This window comes from Nilaparvata lugens, chromosome 13 (genome assembly GCF_014356525.2).
Source record: "Nilaparvata lugens isolate BPH chromosome 13, ASM1435652v1, whole genome shotgun sequence".
NCBI classification, from domain to species: domain Eukaryota; kingdom Metazoa; phylum Arthropoda; class Insecta; order Hemiptera; family Delphacidae; genus Nilaparvata; species Nilaparvata lugens.
The window spans coordinates 4,158,013-4,174,504 of NC_052516.1; the positions used below are offsets into that span (position 1 = coordinate 4,158,013).

General features: G+C 34.0%; 1 long non-coding RNA gene across 1 annotated transcript; it reads left to right on the top strand.

The window, feature by feature from the left end:
- The first annotated feature begins 15,129 nt into the window (after window positions 1–15,129).
- LOC120353977 lies at window positions 15,130–15,781 on the top strand. The gene is made up of 2 exons (XR_005572709.1): window positions 15,130–15,273; window positions 15,637–15,781. It is a non-coding gene; the product is annotated as an uncharacterized LOC120353977 (long non-coding RNA).
- Window positions 15,782–16,492: the final 711 nt, after the last annotated feature.

The following is a 16,492-nucleotide window of genomic DNA, read 5'->3' on the forward strand; positions in this document are numbered from 1 at the left end:
ATTAGATTCAGTATATTAACAAGATAATGTTTTGACAACCTAATAAAGTTTGAGTTGTCAATATTATGTCATTTTATTTCAATTACAGCAATTTATTTCCTTACTTCAACCTACAATCGTTCAACCCACCAACATCGTTTGTCAAGTTTTATTTTTGATTTTATTATATAAGTCATTGAAATAAAATGATACTGCTGCAATTTGTGATAACTATCTTCAATTATGGAATGGCGCCATTGTTGTCATGTTGTGGAAAATCTACATCTACCCAGTGAACTCTAAAGTAAAGTTAGTTTAGAGTTCACTGCATCTACCATGTCTTCGTGTCGTCTGCAAATCAGATAGCTTTTTGAATGCCGAGGCATATGTGGATCGCGTCCACAAGGACGTACAGTGAATGCTGAGGCAGGTGTGCATACGGTTGTTCGCGCGAATCTGTACGGACGTGTGTACAAGGCTTTATAAAATTATTGAAAAATATCGTTTCTTGCTTAATTGATCATTTTAAACGAGAATGAACCCGATTAGGGTGAGTGATTTACCAGCAAAGTTATCCAACACTGGATTTTTTGTTACAAATATTTGATACAGTAGAAATTGATCAGTTGCTACCTGAAAACTCTGACACCAGACCTGAGCCAGCCAGGTCACACGATATTTATAAGCCTTGTACACACGTCCGTACAGATTCGCGCGAACAACCGTATGCACACCTGCCTCAGCATTCACTGTACGTCCTTGTGGACGCGATCCACATATGCCTCGGCATTCAAAAAGCTATCTGATTTGCAGACGACACGAAGACATGGTAGATGCAGTGAACTCTAAACTAACTTTACTTTAGAGTTCACTGGGTAGATGTAGATTTTCCACAACATGACAACAATGGCGCCATTCCATAATTGAAGATAGTTATCACAAATTGCAGCAGTATCATTTTATTTCAATGACTTATATAATAAAATCAAAAATAAAACTTGACAAACGATGTTGGTGGGTTGAACGATTGTAGGTTGAAGTAAGGAAATAAATTGCTGTAATTGAAATAAAATGACATAATATTGACAACTCAAACTTTATTAGGTTGTCAAAACATTATCTTGTTAATATACTGAATCTAATTCAACTAGTTATCTAAACAAAAAATGATATCATCATGAGGGAAGCAATAACTCCACAAGAACGATTGGCTCTAACTTTGAGATTCTTGGCATTAGGCGATTCATTTGTTGGTTTCCAATATCTATTCTGAATCTCAAAAAAAGAAAATTTCTACAATAATTCCAGAAGTTTTGATGACCTAATCAAAGCACTCAACACTGTCTCACAAAATTGACAGTCTTCTTTAAGGAAATTAGCCATAAATTGAATCAAATACTAAATTGCTGCCCATTTTAAACTAACTCTGCTCATACACATGACAAAACAAGATTCTCCAAAAGATTAGCTTCAAGATTTACCTTTAAGGGAATACTAGTTCAAAGTTTGAATAAATCTCTCTATAGATAGCCTAGCTATCTAAAATTTATAATATCATATTGAAGATTACAATTTTAATTAACAACTCTGATTGATAACATGAAACAAACACAATATGATTTGATAGCCACAGTAAAATAATATTTAAGCTATACTTTCTTGTAGGAACCCTGTAGAGGAGCTTTTTCCACTTAAATTATGCAGTTCTAAATTTGTTAATCATGATACAAATTATATACTCCATGCATGTTTCTATTTAAATATTTGACAATCCACATATCCTACAAAAATCCTACAATTTACAATTAGTTATTGGATCACAATTTGATTTGTCATTCATTAACCTAATTCATTGGAATTAGGTTATGACGCCTTCAATGTTTACGTTTTGCCTCACCCGTATAGCAAAATCGCGTCCACACGTACATTCAATGCTCGCCCGAGGCGCCTTTGAGCACGCCAAAATACCGACAGGGTTCCGGTTCGCCCACATGCCTCAGCGAACAGTGTCCACACGTGCGAATGCAAGCCCATACACGTATGCTCACCCGAGGCAAACGTACGTGTGTACACCGTTTAATGCATTTTCATAATTAAGATGAAATATTTTGTCAATTAATTATTACCTAATTCAACATTTCTAAAAGACGATATGGCAACGGAGCAAAGTGAGAAAGAGATAGCACTATCCACTTTGTTTGAATGATAGACAAGGATAGCAATACCATTGCCAATCAAAAACTGCCATTATAACATGGGTCTCACTGTAGAAACCTATGAGATCGCAGCAGATTGCTCTCTGTGCGACTGCTCCCTCAAATAATTTGTATTGAATTTGGATCATTTCCTCCCAAAATTCAGTTGAAGATTCTTCATGATTTGGGAATAAGCGATATGATTTTGCGACTAAGGCTCAACTCACACTTACGCGACTCAGGTGGAGAAGAGACTAGACTCTACAGTCGAGAGCATGTGTTTCCAAATGTCCAAATGGTGACGTCGCGGAGACTAGAATCGACTGGTCTGAGTGTCACCATCTGGAAACACATGCTCTCGACTAGAGTCGAGTCTCTTCTCAACCTGAGTCGCGTAAGTGTGAGTTGAGCCTGAGTGATATGATTTTGCGGCTAAGCGATATGATTTTGCGAATAAGCGATATGATTTTGCGGCTAAGCTATATGATTTTGTGGCTAAGCGATATGATTGATTTTGCGGCCATGCGATATGATTTTGCGAATAAGCGATATGATTTTGCGGCTAAGCAATATGATTTTGCAGCTAAGCGATATGATTTTGCGAATAAGCGATATGATTTTGTGAATAAGCCATATGATTTTGCAAATAAGCGATATGATTTTGTGAATAAGCGATATGATTTAGCGGAGATTTGATGCCAGTGCAGCGTAGTTTATGATTTCAGTGACTTTGCATTGGTGCCTTGCTATCTCATAAAACTTATGAGAAGCGGCTGTATTATATTATATTCGATTTAATAAAACTTATCAATTTATTATTGGAACTACCTGCAATAACGAATTTAAATCCATTCTTTCGGCTAATAAATATTCTAATTTCTACTTTAGGCCTCCTTTGTTAGCTGTTCCAATAATATACAAGTTTTATTAATTCGAGTATAAATATGTGCGTAATGTTAGCAAGTAGCGGCGCAAATTGGAGGGAGGCGACAACTAGCAGACGGCGAGGCGGTGTTACATTTGAATGCGTCAACTTGAAATTGAGTACACACAGTTTCCATTACAACAGATCCCTCACACACGTTTCAAAGCGTTTAGTAGTTGTTCCTATTTTGAAGCATATGGGACAAGAGAAGCAATTTACTGTAACAAATCTGTTGAGCTGGATCAATACCGTACCTACTATTACTTTCTAATAGTAATAATAGTATTCTAAAATAATAACTTCTAAAAGTTATAATAGTAGGTATTGGATGGATACGCACACAACAGTGGCAGTGATCAGTGAAAATATAATTCCCATTAGTTCTAATTGGACTATTCACACACAGCCCGGCCGAGTGAGCATGAATAATGCCATTAGAACGTATAGGAATTATATTTTCACTGACACAGTTGTGTGCGAAACCAGCTGTTCCTATTTTAAAGCGGAAACAGAGAAGTGAAAAAATATAATTCCCATTAGTTTTAATTGGAGTATTTCCACTCAGCCCGGCCGAGTGAGCATGAATAACACCATTAGAACTTAATAGGAATTATATTTTCACTGACACTGTTGTGTGCGAAACCAGCTTTAGTATAGCTGTTCCTATTTTAAAGCATGGGAACAGAGTAGGCCTATTTAGGCTACTGCAACATGCTGTTTAATAGATCTGTTGTAATGGAAACTGGGCCTGTTTTTGATAGAATTTGTAAGTATTTCAGATTATAGCACAGAATACAAATACAGCATGTTGTATTCTGTGATTATAGTAAAGGAATAATGTGGAATTCCCTTATGCGTTTCATGCTCCTTATAATAATTGACTTATTCGGTACATAATCAACATGCTCCTATGTGGGTCAAGTGGAAAGGGAGGCTCTTATTGCCTCAACTTCGCCCACATCACTTTTTGTAATGTTATAAAGTGAAAATAAAATACATCTATCTATAATATTATCTATTTTGAAATGAAATTACAATCTTCAAGTACCCTTTTTTATACGGCATCCACATGTTGGCCCAGTGAAGGCCAATATCAGCCAACGCCAGTGTGTGGATGGGTGGCTTGCCAGCGCTTGCCTTCACTGGCCTTCATCACAAAGTAGAAGGAATTTCTATTCTTTCTTCTTCTCTGTGCCTTCATTGCTGGGCATTAGCATAGCCACCTCTAATACAAGGCTCCGGCCTACGATATTGCAACGTCGCAGTGTAGGCCTAGACTCTAATACATGATTGGTGAAAACGATTTTTTAAAATACCAGCTGATCTTTTTCACCAATCATGTACGGTACTGTATTAGATTCTAAGCCTACACTGCGACGTTGCAATATCGTAGGCCGGGGCCTTGTATTAGAGGTGGCTATGGCATTAGTCATATTGCAGATTGGGCCAACATGTAGACTATAGGCATTATGTTTTATCAATGATGCACAACTTGCTGAGACTAATTCATTGTTTTGAATTAATAAAACATAATAAAGGGTACTTGGGGCATTCTATTTCATCTCAATAATTTATTATTGTAGGGATAAGAAAAAGTTAATATCCATTAACATTATTATAGCCTATACTGTCATTCATAGTAGTGATCTTATAATCATTAGAATGTGTTGATATTGTGGAATCATATCAATACTATTGAATGAAAGCATCAATAAATTCCACATTTTATTTGAGGACATCCACAAAATGTTAGGACATATAGTAGAAGGCAGAGAAAAGTTCTATAACTGCTATATTTGTATTCTGTGTAGAAGGTCAATGTTCTACTGAGGGTGACCACTAAGCACTAACAGCAGGACAAGTGTATACACACATGTCGTCATACATTGTTTAATCATAGGGAAAGGCTTTGAACAACATATTTTTTGAAGTTAGCTTTTTTGCTGTTCTATTTCATCATTATTATTAAACGAAAATCCACATTAAATGCTTTAATTCACCCCGAAGACTTCTGCTGCTGCAAATATTGACAAAAGGGTAAACAGCTAGATGGGAATTCGATGAGCGCTACTATTCAAAAATTATTTGTCAGCCCGGGAATCGAACCCAGTACCTCCTAATTGCCGGTCAGGAATGCTCACCCTTACACCAAACTGACAATCTCTGGATAGCAGCGCTCATTAATTTATAGGAAGCCATAGCGGTCCAAAGACCTTAAAGAGATAGAGATGCATCTTTAAGATCTTTGTAGCAGCCAGCCAGTCCATCTGTGTTCTATTTGAGGTTGAATTATTTTTTTATCATTATAATTTGGAATTTTTCAGAGGTTAATTTATTGTTAGAATCTGCTGTCAAACAGCTGTTTTTTCTTTGAAACCTTTCGCTGGTGACACAAAATGTCGAGCATGTGTGTACACACTTGTCCTGTCGTTATTGGCCATCCTGAGAAGAAACTCCTGCCACCTTGAGGTTTTATGAATTTTTCCATATTTTATCACCAGAATTGACCTTTGAAATTGAATTTTCAATAATTATTCTCTTTAATTAAACTGTATAACCGCCGGCAGTAGACGAATTGGGTGACATTCAGTTCATCTATAAACAGCTGTTTGGTTAGCCTTTTTGCTCTTTGAGTCAATTATTTGATAGTATCACTGCATTTCGAATAACATCAATTTATTACAAGATTTAAAAGCAAAAACCTATCCTTCCTGACATACTCTTTGAATCATGGTTGAACAGAATCTTTTAGGTTATGTTTATCTAAAGGGTAGATGAACTGAAATCCAGAAGAATTGAGACTCTGCTGACGAATTGACAATTTTGAGGTTATGATATTTTTCCAAAGAGTTTCGCCATTAAGGGGTAGACTGACAACAACAAAATTAAATCAACGTTGAATAATGAGAACTGTTGGATATAACTATATTATTCAATTCAAAGGTTCTCCTATCCCTAATTATTATTTATTTCCTTGATGACAGCTCTTTAATAATATGATACTTGCCTCGATTGTCGAATCAGTTTTTATGTTGGTAGACCTGACTTACATGGCTGCTAAAATTTGAATTTTTACAACACAATCTAGCATATCTCTTGTGAATTGGATTTTAGAGATCCAAACAATTATTTACAGTATTCCAAATTTCAAGGATTCTCTCTGATAATTTCTTCCTTGACTTCTTAAGTGCATTTTACTGGGTTGAAGCTGCTCAAATAAACAACTCAAGAAGCTATGAATGATACCTTAAGCTGCTTAGATTTTTACAAATAAATCTTCATCAAACTTTTGACCAAATTGGTTTTGTAAAACAAAAATTGACTAGTGCAATGAAACCAAAAAATGGAGTAACATAAGGATACTAGCTTTCACCTACCCTATTTCAATTTTATGTGAATATAATAATTTGTTAAAATACCATTACATAAGAAAACTTACATTATTTTTTATTATTTTACAATACAATTAAAACATTAAATATGTTATTTTTCGAAGAGACGGATTCAAGGATCCAAAAGGTTAAAAAAGAATCTCACTCGTCAACCGAAGCTTTTTTGTGTCAAACATTTTTATTCATTACAATGAATAAATAATTTAAAAAGTGGGTTTGTAGGTGATTATTTCAATTCAAATAAAAGTAGTACGGTACCGTATTCTATTTCAATCTATTTCAAATGACATCTTTGTAATGTTTCAAACACTTCATTGATATGTACTCATCAGTGTGAATCTACAATAATTGAATTTGTTGATGTGTAACCATATTTTCATCTGTAGCTCTAATAGTAGTTTGTCTTTTATATATGCTCTCAGGACACAACTCTTGGAATTGGACCGACACTTCGTTGTTGCCGATTTCTCTGCTGAGTCTCATCAGTGACGTCACATCGGAGGAGGATCAGGAGGACAAGGAGGAGTAGCAGGAGGATGAGGAGGAGAACATTCACTAATCCAGCCAACTCTGAGGTTTGATTGATAAGATCACAGCTTGGTGAGTCAAACGTTATCACTACCGCACACAAAAACATCCTCACACACACCAATAGTTTTCTAATGAATTTCCCACAAGGACTCAAGGACTGGACTGGACAAGGACACAGGACACAAGGACTGAGGACGTTTCCCAATTAATTCACTCAATTTTCTATAGGCCACATTCTATTTGTCAAAAGTCGATGCCCTGAATAAAGTACTTCTAAATTTATGCAGTAGAGAACTCTGTAAAATTCTCCCACTTTCAAAACAAAATCTTCGATGCTGCTTTCCATGGCGAAACACTATATATAATAACTTTCTTATAGTTCAGACACTGTGTTACTTACAAATATTTGAAAAAAAACACTTACTTTTGTTGGAGTATTGAGGAATGCATTTCACTCCTGAAGAGGAGCTTCATCAGCCTCAGGCTCATGAAGCTCCCCAGCCTGAGGCTGAGCCTGAGACTGAGCCTGAGACTGAGCCTGAGCCTGAGCCTGAGGCTGAGGCTGAAGCTGAGCCTGAGGCTGAGGCTGAGCCTGAGCCTGAGGCTGATGAAGCTCCTCTTCAGAAGTGAAATGCATTCCTCAATACTCCAACAAAAGTAAGTGTTTTTTTTCAAATATTTACAAGTATCACAGTGTATGAACTATCTATCAAAGTTACAAAATCTTCACAATTTCTCCCAAGTGTTTCAAAATTCCTTTTTTGAAAAATATGCAGGATGACAGCGATGTTGATATTACAAAGATTCTGATTTTCAAAAGAGTATTACAAGTTATCAAAATGTTGAGAAAGAAGAAATAATGACGACGATAGTCTACTAAATAAATAATTTGAAAATAGCATTAGGCCTATGTTGTAATGAATTATATAATCAGTTAACCAGATCACTCCCGTGTTATCGGATGGGCATGTTAAACTGTCGGTCCCGGCTGAAGTATGACAGTCGTAAGGCCCATTGACGACTCAAATTATATATTCAGGCGGTGGAACCTTCCCGCAAGGGACTCCCCACCAACAAAAGCCATACGAATTTACTTTATATACGGTAATCAGTTTTGGGCTTGAAGCCTTTCCCAATTCATTCATCGTTGAGAATGGTATATTGTATTCATCAATGTATAAATAAATAAATAATGAATATATCAAAGTGTTGTACAACTTTACTGGTGAAGAATTTCAAATTGTTGTGGTTTTTATGCCGTTTTATTGTTTCAGACCTCGTGTTTGTTTAGGAATGGGGGTTCAAATATGTTTCAGCGTTGTTGTATTTTATGGATTGAGTTTGAGTTAGGGAAAACGTTAATTTTTGCCATTAAGATGACAAACTCGCGATGTTTTAGAAAAGATGGTCAGTGGTTTACCAGTAAAGTTATCCAACACTGGATTTCTTGTTACAAATATTTGATACAGTAGAAATTGATCAGTAGCGACCTGAAAACTCTGACACCAGATCTGAGCCAGCCAGGTCACACGATATTATTATTATTATATTATAAAAATGATACAGTAGATGTATCTCAAGTGAATGTGTTGTGTGGAAATTTATCTTGAGATTCATCTCATTTTTGTTGAATATTATCTTGTGAAAAATGAGGATAGATTAAATAATCCCTCCAGTTATCATGACTATAGTGAGGTCCACGTTATAATGGCAGTGCTTGATTAGCAATTGTATTGCTATCCTTGTCTATCATTCAACAAAGCAGATAGCGCTATCTCTTTCTCGCTTTGCTCTGTTGGCACATCGTTTTTTAACAATGTAGAATTATAATTAATTAACAAAATCTTGATCAAGAAAATTCATTGAAAAATATGATTTCTTGTTTGAAAAAGTATGATTGATTATTTTAAACGAAAATGAACAGTTGATATTACATCAATAAACCGGTATCAGTTACCCTCCATAGAAGGCATTGACAAGACAGAGGAACAGCAACGTTGTTCTTCTATCTTTCTCCACTGCCATTATAACGTGGACTTCACTATAGAAAGGTTACCGTACTGAAAAAGTCACATCTTTTTAATATTTTAAAAATTAATTAGGCCCCATTTTTATAAAGTTTCAAATGAGTCACAGTTCATTCATAAAAAACATTTCTTACAATACCTGATATGAAATCCAAGTACAGTATTTTCCTCTTTTCAAATAATAATAATTTCAAAGTTAAATTGTGTGTGTGTGAGGTTACACTTTATGTTGTATGGTGTCAAGTTAATAAGACACTTAATTAGCTTTAGATTTATACACCTATACAAACACATTTCACACCTATTTATTAAGTTTTTTTTTCGCGTCCCTGGCCTTATATATTATCCGTTTATGAATTTTTGAGAATTCTTTCAATTTCAAATAAATTCGGGAGAGAAATAACTCAAGGTTTACGTTATTTTTCCTTTCCCAATCGTTTTGATGATCACTTTTTCAAAATGATGAAGTAGACCTACTTTTATTTTCCTTCGGTATTCAACTCAATTTTGAAGTTTTTTTTCAAAAATGAATCAGAATTAGATATTTACTCAAATGTGATTATTACTTCAATTTGTAACCTTCAAACTAAAAATTGAATTTTTATAGAAAATATTTTAAAAGTATTCTATTAGACTTCAAATTTTCAAATTCTAATAGACTACGCGTAGGTTCGGAAAAATTATCAAAACTGATCAAATTGTCACTTTTGATAATAATTCATCGAAAGCCAAGAAAAATTGAAGCTGGAAACGCATAACGGTGCCAACTAAAGGTGAACATTAATTATTGGTTTTTGATCGCGCCCCTTTAGCTAGAAGATGTTTAGTTTATAAAATAAATTATTATATCAAAGCGTTTTTCAATTCTCATCAAAGATTGTCTGCTTCTGGAAGCAGTTATTAAAATTAAATACAACTTAAAAATTATAAATTTAAAATTTCAAACGCTTTGATTTATTTTTGAAATGTGTAGTTCAGGTCCCTAGCTTTCAACTGAGAACTTCAAGAACTTCAGCAGCATCATCATATCCCTCCATAGCCCCAATCTGTTTGAAATTTCAAAGATTCTAATTTTCAATAAATTTTAGATTATTTTTCAAATTTTGACTTGAAATAGTTTGTTTTCATATTCTAATAGTTTGAGTTCCTTAAATTACAGTAAAGGTGCGTACAGATTTACGCGCCGCAAACATGAGCAATTCACTTTTAATCAGCTGATGCCAAGCTTTTTGTATCTGTATCTTACCGTTTCTGTAAAAATACAGATATAGTCAGCTGATTAAAAGTGAATTGCTCATGTTCGCGGCGCGTATATCAGCAGATGCCAAGCTTTTTATATCTGTATCTTACCGTTTCTGTAAAAATACAGATATAGTCAGCTGATTAAAAGTGAATTGCTCATGTTCGCGGCGCGTATATCTGTATGCACCTTAAGATTTTTTGATTACCATGAAAGCATTAAAATCTCTTTCCTTTTTATAAACTTGTTTATAACTTCAATTATTATTCTTCCATTAGAAGCCCCATTATTTAGTTGTAGGAAATCTTAGCTTTTCTTTAGTATAGTCAGCAAACTTTTTAGTTCAGTATAGGGTTTCAGTAATTATTATTTAGCTCAGGTCCCCAAATTATCACGGTCAATTGGCCGAGGTTGGTTGTAATTTATTTTTCAATTTTTAGATTAATCAATTTTGAAAATTGTGTATTTTTTGTCATTCACAGACTGTGAATTGTGTTTTGAATTTGTGTCATGTGTACCTATTGAAAATATTAGGCTCGACGCTCCAATTGAGCTGGGTAGATTTGTATTAATAAGGACGCGTTTCTGACCTAGATTTGGACATCTTCTTCGATGTATTGACCAATAAGGTGGTCGCAAATTCTGAGGTTGTACAATGGACTATTTTTTATGTACACCACACAATCTCAGGAGAATGGGTTAATATAATGCGGTGTCCACTTCTAATAAGCTTCAGGTGTAAGGTTTATTACAGGTTTTTATACGTACAGTAGTATCATTTTGTATTACTATTCTAAGATGTTCCAATTCTTGTTAATTTAAAGGTCTTTCCCCATCAGTATACAGGTCTACTGTAGTTTCTACCAAGTTACTTCTACGCACTCATATAAGTATAAAAATGATTATGAATAATTTAAGATGTTTCAATTCTTGTTTATATAGGTCTTTCCCCATTAGTATTAATACAGGCCTTTTCAACATAGCTACTTCTACACTCATATTAGTAATAAAAATTATCAATTTAAAAGTGCAATGTCAGTCGTTAAATAACTTTATTCTCATTCTCACGAGAATACCGTACATTATTTTTGTGGACTAATAACTTGTGATTCTTTCCAGGTTGTTGAATATTTTTGATTGTACAAAATTAATAATTATTCAATATTAATAATTAGACCAATATCTTGTGATTCTTCCCAGGTTGTTGAATATTTTTCATAGTCAATAATCCATGTTTATTCAAAAAATGATATACAAGCAAGAAATACATCATATCTTGTGATTCTTCCCAGGTTGTTGAGTATTTTTCATAGTCAATAATCCATGTTTATTCAAAAAATGATATACAAGCAAGAAATACATCATATCTTGTGATTCTTCCCAGGTTGTTGAGTATTTTTCATAGTCAATAATCAATGTTCGTTCAAAAAATAATATACAAGCAAGAAATACATCATATCTTGTGATTCTCTCCAGGTTGCTTTATATTTTTTAATCAATAATCTTTATTCTTGTCATCGAACATTACAAATGTTATAAACAAATGTCATGTGGAGATAAAACACTTAATTTTGTACAATAATTTTATTGTACAAAATTAATAATTATTCAATATTTATTAGACTAATATCTTGTGATTTTTCCCAGGTTGTTGAATATTTTTCATAGTCAATAATCCATGTTCATTCAATATTTATTTGTCCCCTGTTTTGTTCAACTAATCCAAAGTGTATTAAGAAATGTTTCAGAACCAAGTTTTAGATTTTCTATGAATTTGTAAAAACAAATTGAGCATGGAAGGATGATGATGATGATGATGATGATGATGATGATGATGATGAAAGATGAAATGCCGCACCATGAATATAAAAAGGTGAGAATGGAAGCAAAATATACAATAGAATTTATTAACAATATTTGTATTTTTTTTTCAGAATTAAATAAGGACCTATTCTATTGGCTGTAGGCAGAAATTGCTTACAGAACAATATCCACATATTGACCCAGTAAGCTGGCCCGTCCTGGTAGCCCAACATGAGCCAATGAAGGCCAGCACTGGCAAACCACCCATCCACACACTGACGCTGGTCGTCATTGGCCCTATCATTGGGCCAACATGTGGATGCCGCATAATATAAATCTCTATAGTGAGGTGCACGTTAAGGTGCGTACAGACTTTCGCTCTGCTCCGCAACCGAACGTCACTCCAGCAGAGCGATTGATGATCGACCGGGGAGCAACAGTGGTTCGACCGGGGAACGCGAGAAGATCTAACATCATCCGTAACGTTCATGATGGGTGCGTGGGCGGAGCGACTGTGGTACGATGGAGGAACGAGGGCGGTACGAAGGCGGAGCGTGCTCGGTGCGGGTTGGAAGTGCGTATATGTGTACGCAGCTATATAATGGCAGTGTTTGATTAGCAATGGTATTGCTATCCTTGTCTATCATTCAACAAAGCGGATAGCGCTATCTCTTTCTCACTTTCCTCTGTTGCCAGATCGTCTTTTAACAATGTAGAATTTATAATTAACAAAATATTTCATCTTAATTATGAAAATTCATCACGAAATTATTGAAAAATATAATTTATTTCTTAATAAAATGTAATTGATTATTTTAAACGAGAATGAACAGTTAATATTACATCAATTTAATCGTGATTAATTTCAGAAGAACCAATCAGAGAAGCTTTCTTTTCAGAAAAACTTCTCTGATTGGTTCTCGTGGAATTAATAGCTCTTGATTAAAATTTAACCGGCTTTTGTGCGACCGGGTCTGAGTATTTTATTTCGGATTTTCATCTTTCCAACAAAGCAGAACTATTCCATAATATTATAGTTCTTAATATCAAATAGTATAATTCTCTATGTTTATACTGTCTCTAATTCACTTTCTAAACGTTTGGGCTTGAAGGATTCAAAGTAAATCGATTAATACCAAATATGCTCAATTAAATTTATTAACATTGTTTAAAATAAAAACAAGGCCGGTTGCGCAAACTTCAATCAAATTTGATCAATTTTCTGTTAATCAAAGATGATTTGATCGAAGTTTGTGTAACAAGATCGATACTGTTAAAATACAATGTTTTAAAATCTAGATTGAAAAAATATTTAAAAAATCAGGTATCTGTTAACAGTAAACATGTCTGAACTGCTGAGAACTTGAACAAAAAATGCACATAATAACATTTCGACAATGTTAAAACTAATAAATAATAAGATGAACTAACGCTTATAGGTTAACAATAATTTTAGGCCCAAGACTTGATTCAACCCTTAAAATATATCTGCTACAGTATGTTGAAAAAATCATTTCATTTCATTGAAACCAACCCAATTTATTTGTAATAAGTTTGAAGCAACTTAATCGTTCAATTCAGTACAACTTTTAGAATATAATATCAATGGTCTACATCTTTTAAATTGATAAATATCCTAAATACAGTTTTAAATGAATACAATTAATGTTGTCAACTAAGAAAACAAGTTTATCAAACCATAAAATTCTAATTATTAAATATCCTAAAATCCAGTTTTAAATAAATACAATAAATTAATATCTTCAAATCAGAAAACAAGTTAATCAAATTCCAATAAATGTTTAGAAATAATTCACACCTCAGACCAGAAAGACAAGTTGTTTGCCCAATGCACTTGAACAAATTCATGTTTGTGATTATCTAGTTCCTTTCACTAAATACTCTAGCTCTATATTCATTCACTTTAATTCATTTCAGTTCACTAAAACTAACTTATATTTATTTGAATTACTAGTTTGGTTCACTGGAACACTATCACGTCCACGTTAAACGTCGAAGTTAATCATAGAGAAAATACAGCATTATGATATATTTTCTCTATGGCTTAGGCTCAACTCACACTTACGCGACTCGTGTCGAGAAGTCTCGACTCTAGTCGAGAGCATGTGTTTCCAAATGGTGACGTCGCGGAGACTAGAGTCGACTGGTCTGAGTGTCACCATTTGGAAACACATGCTTTCGACTAGAGTCGTCGAGTCTCTTCTCGACCTGAGTCGCGTAAGTGTGAGTTGAGCCTTAGTCTCTTTACGATGCAGCATGTGTTTTCAAATTGTGACACTCAGACCAGTCGACTCTAGTCTCCGCAACCTTACGACTTTGAGACTGAGTCGAGCGTCGACTCGACATGTTGGTCGAGCCTCGACTTGAATTGCATAGTACTATGCATTTTTAATGAGAGTGAGGTTATGTTTTATGAAAGTGATGTTTTATTATTTCAAATAAGACAGTAATAAGAATTAGATAAGACGATATATTAATAATACTTTTTGTGTAGTTGAGAAGTTGATATTGTGGTAATTATTCATATTGAATGAAAAAGACTAAGAAATTGTCAAAGACCACAGATTTATTGATACTTAGAAAGACCGGTTTCTTTATCAGAGATTGACAATGGTGTAATAACCGAAACCGGTCTTTCTAAGTATCAATAAATCTGTGGTTTTTGACAATTTCTTAGTCTTTTTCATTTAATATTCATAATAATTATTATAAAATTTGTTACATGCGCAGTAGTGACGAATTTTATCTCATATTTTTAATAATGTGAGGTTAGAAATGGAGAAGCAATGTAACTGAAGTGGTGACAATGAACCTGGTTTGAAGAATTCATTCAAAGTTTAGAAGTTTTGTATCAAATATTGGTGTTGTGTATCAAATTGAGATGATACTGTATCATGTGTGGTGATACTGTATCATTTATGGTGATACTATAGAGAAAAGATGATATAAGAAGTCGTAAGGTCGAGAGACTATCAAATATTGGTATTGTGTATCAAGTTGAGATGGTAACAGAGAAAAGATAGCATAAGAAGTCGTAAGGTCGAGAAACTATTAAATATTGGTGTTGTGTATCAAGTTGAGATGATACTGTATCATGTGTGGTGATACTGTATCATTTATGGTGATACTATAGAGAAAAGATGGTATAAGAAGTCGTAAGGTCAAGAGACTATCAAATATTGGTGTTGTGTATCAAGTTGAGATGGTACTGTATCATGTGTGGTGATACTGTATCATTTATTGTGATAACATAGAATAAAGATAGCATAAGAAGTCGTAAGGTCGAGAGACTATCAAATATTGGTGTTGTGTATCAAGTTGAGATGATACTGTATCATGTGTGGTGATACTGTATCATTTATGGTGATACTATAGAGAAAAGATGGTATAAGAAGTCGTAAGGTCGAGAGACTATCAAATATTGATGTTGTGTATCAAGTTGAGATGATACTGTATCATGTGTGGTGATACTGTATCATTTATGGTGATACTGTAGAGAAAAGATGGTATAAGAAGTCGTAAGGTGGAGGGACTGGAGTATCCTCAACTGGAGTCGTACGATTTGAGTCGAGGTAGTGTGAGTTGAGCCTTAATATTCTAGTTATCTTGTGTCATGTCTTACTAATATGTAAACCTGATTTAAATTAATAGATACCATGTTCAACATGGTAAAATAGTCTAAAATTTATTGCTTATTTCGCAGACACAAACTCATGTTTGTAAATTCACAGCTTAGTTTAATAGAACGTCCTAATATTGTTGTTGAATTCATTCAAGTCTTCCAATGTTCAACTGGATTTTAGTTCACTAGAGCATCCACAAACCATCGTTCAATACCATCATAGAGTTACAGTCTAATTCAATAGATATCCTAGATATCAAAGATATAGGTATAGATATTCAAAGTTTGGAAGTTTTGTATCAAATATTGGTGTTGTGTATCAAGTTGAGAAGATACTGTATCATGTGTGGTGATACCGTATCATTTATGGTGATACCATAAGAAGTCTAATTCAATAGATATCCTCAACTTTACGTTCAACCATATCATACCGGTTCCGGCTGCCTAAAAAGCAGTCGTTAGGTCATGTCAGAGGCCCTGAAATTGATCAGTTGTGACCTGAAAACTCTGACACCAGACCTCAGCCAGCAAGGTCACTCGATATTATTATTATATTAGTTCAACCATAGATGAAAGATAGCATAAGAAAATATCATATCCCATGATATAGAACATTTATTGAAATGGGCTGCTTTTAAATTAATAAAACAAAATAAAACTTGTAGCACCCTTTATTTATTAAAAAACTTAAAATAGTTGAACAACTAGTTTCGGTTCTAAAACCATCTTCAGGTGTAAATATTTATTTATTTAGAAC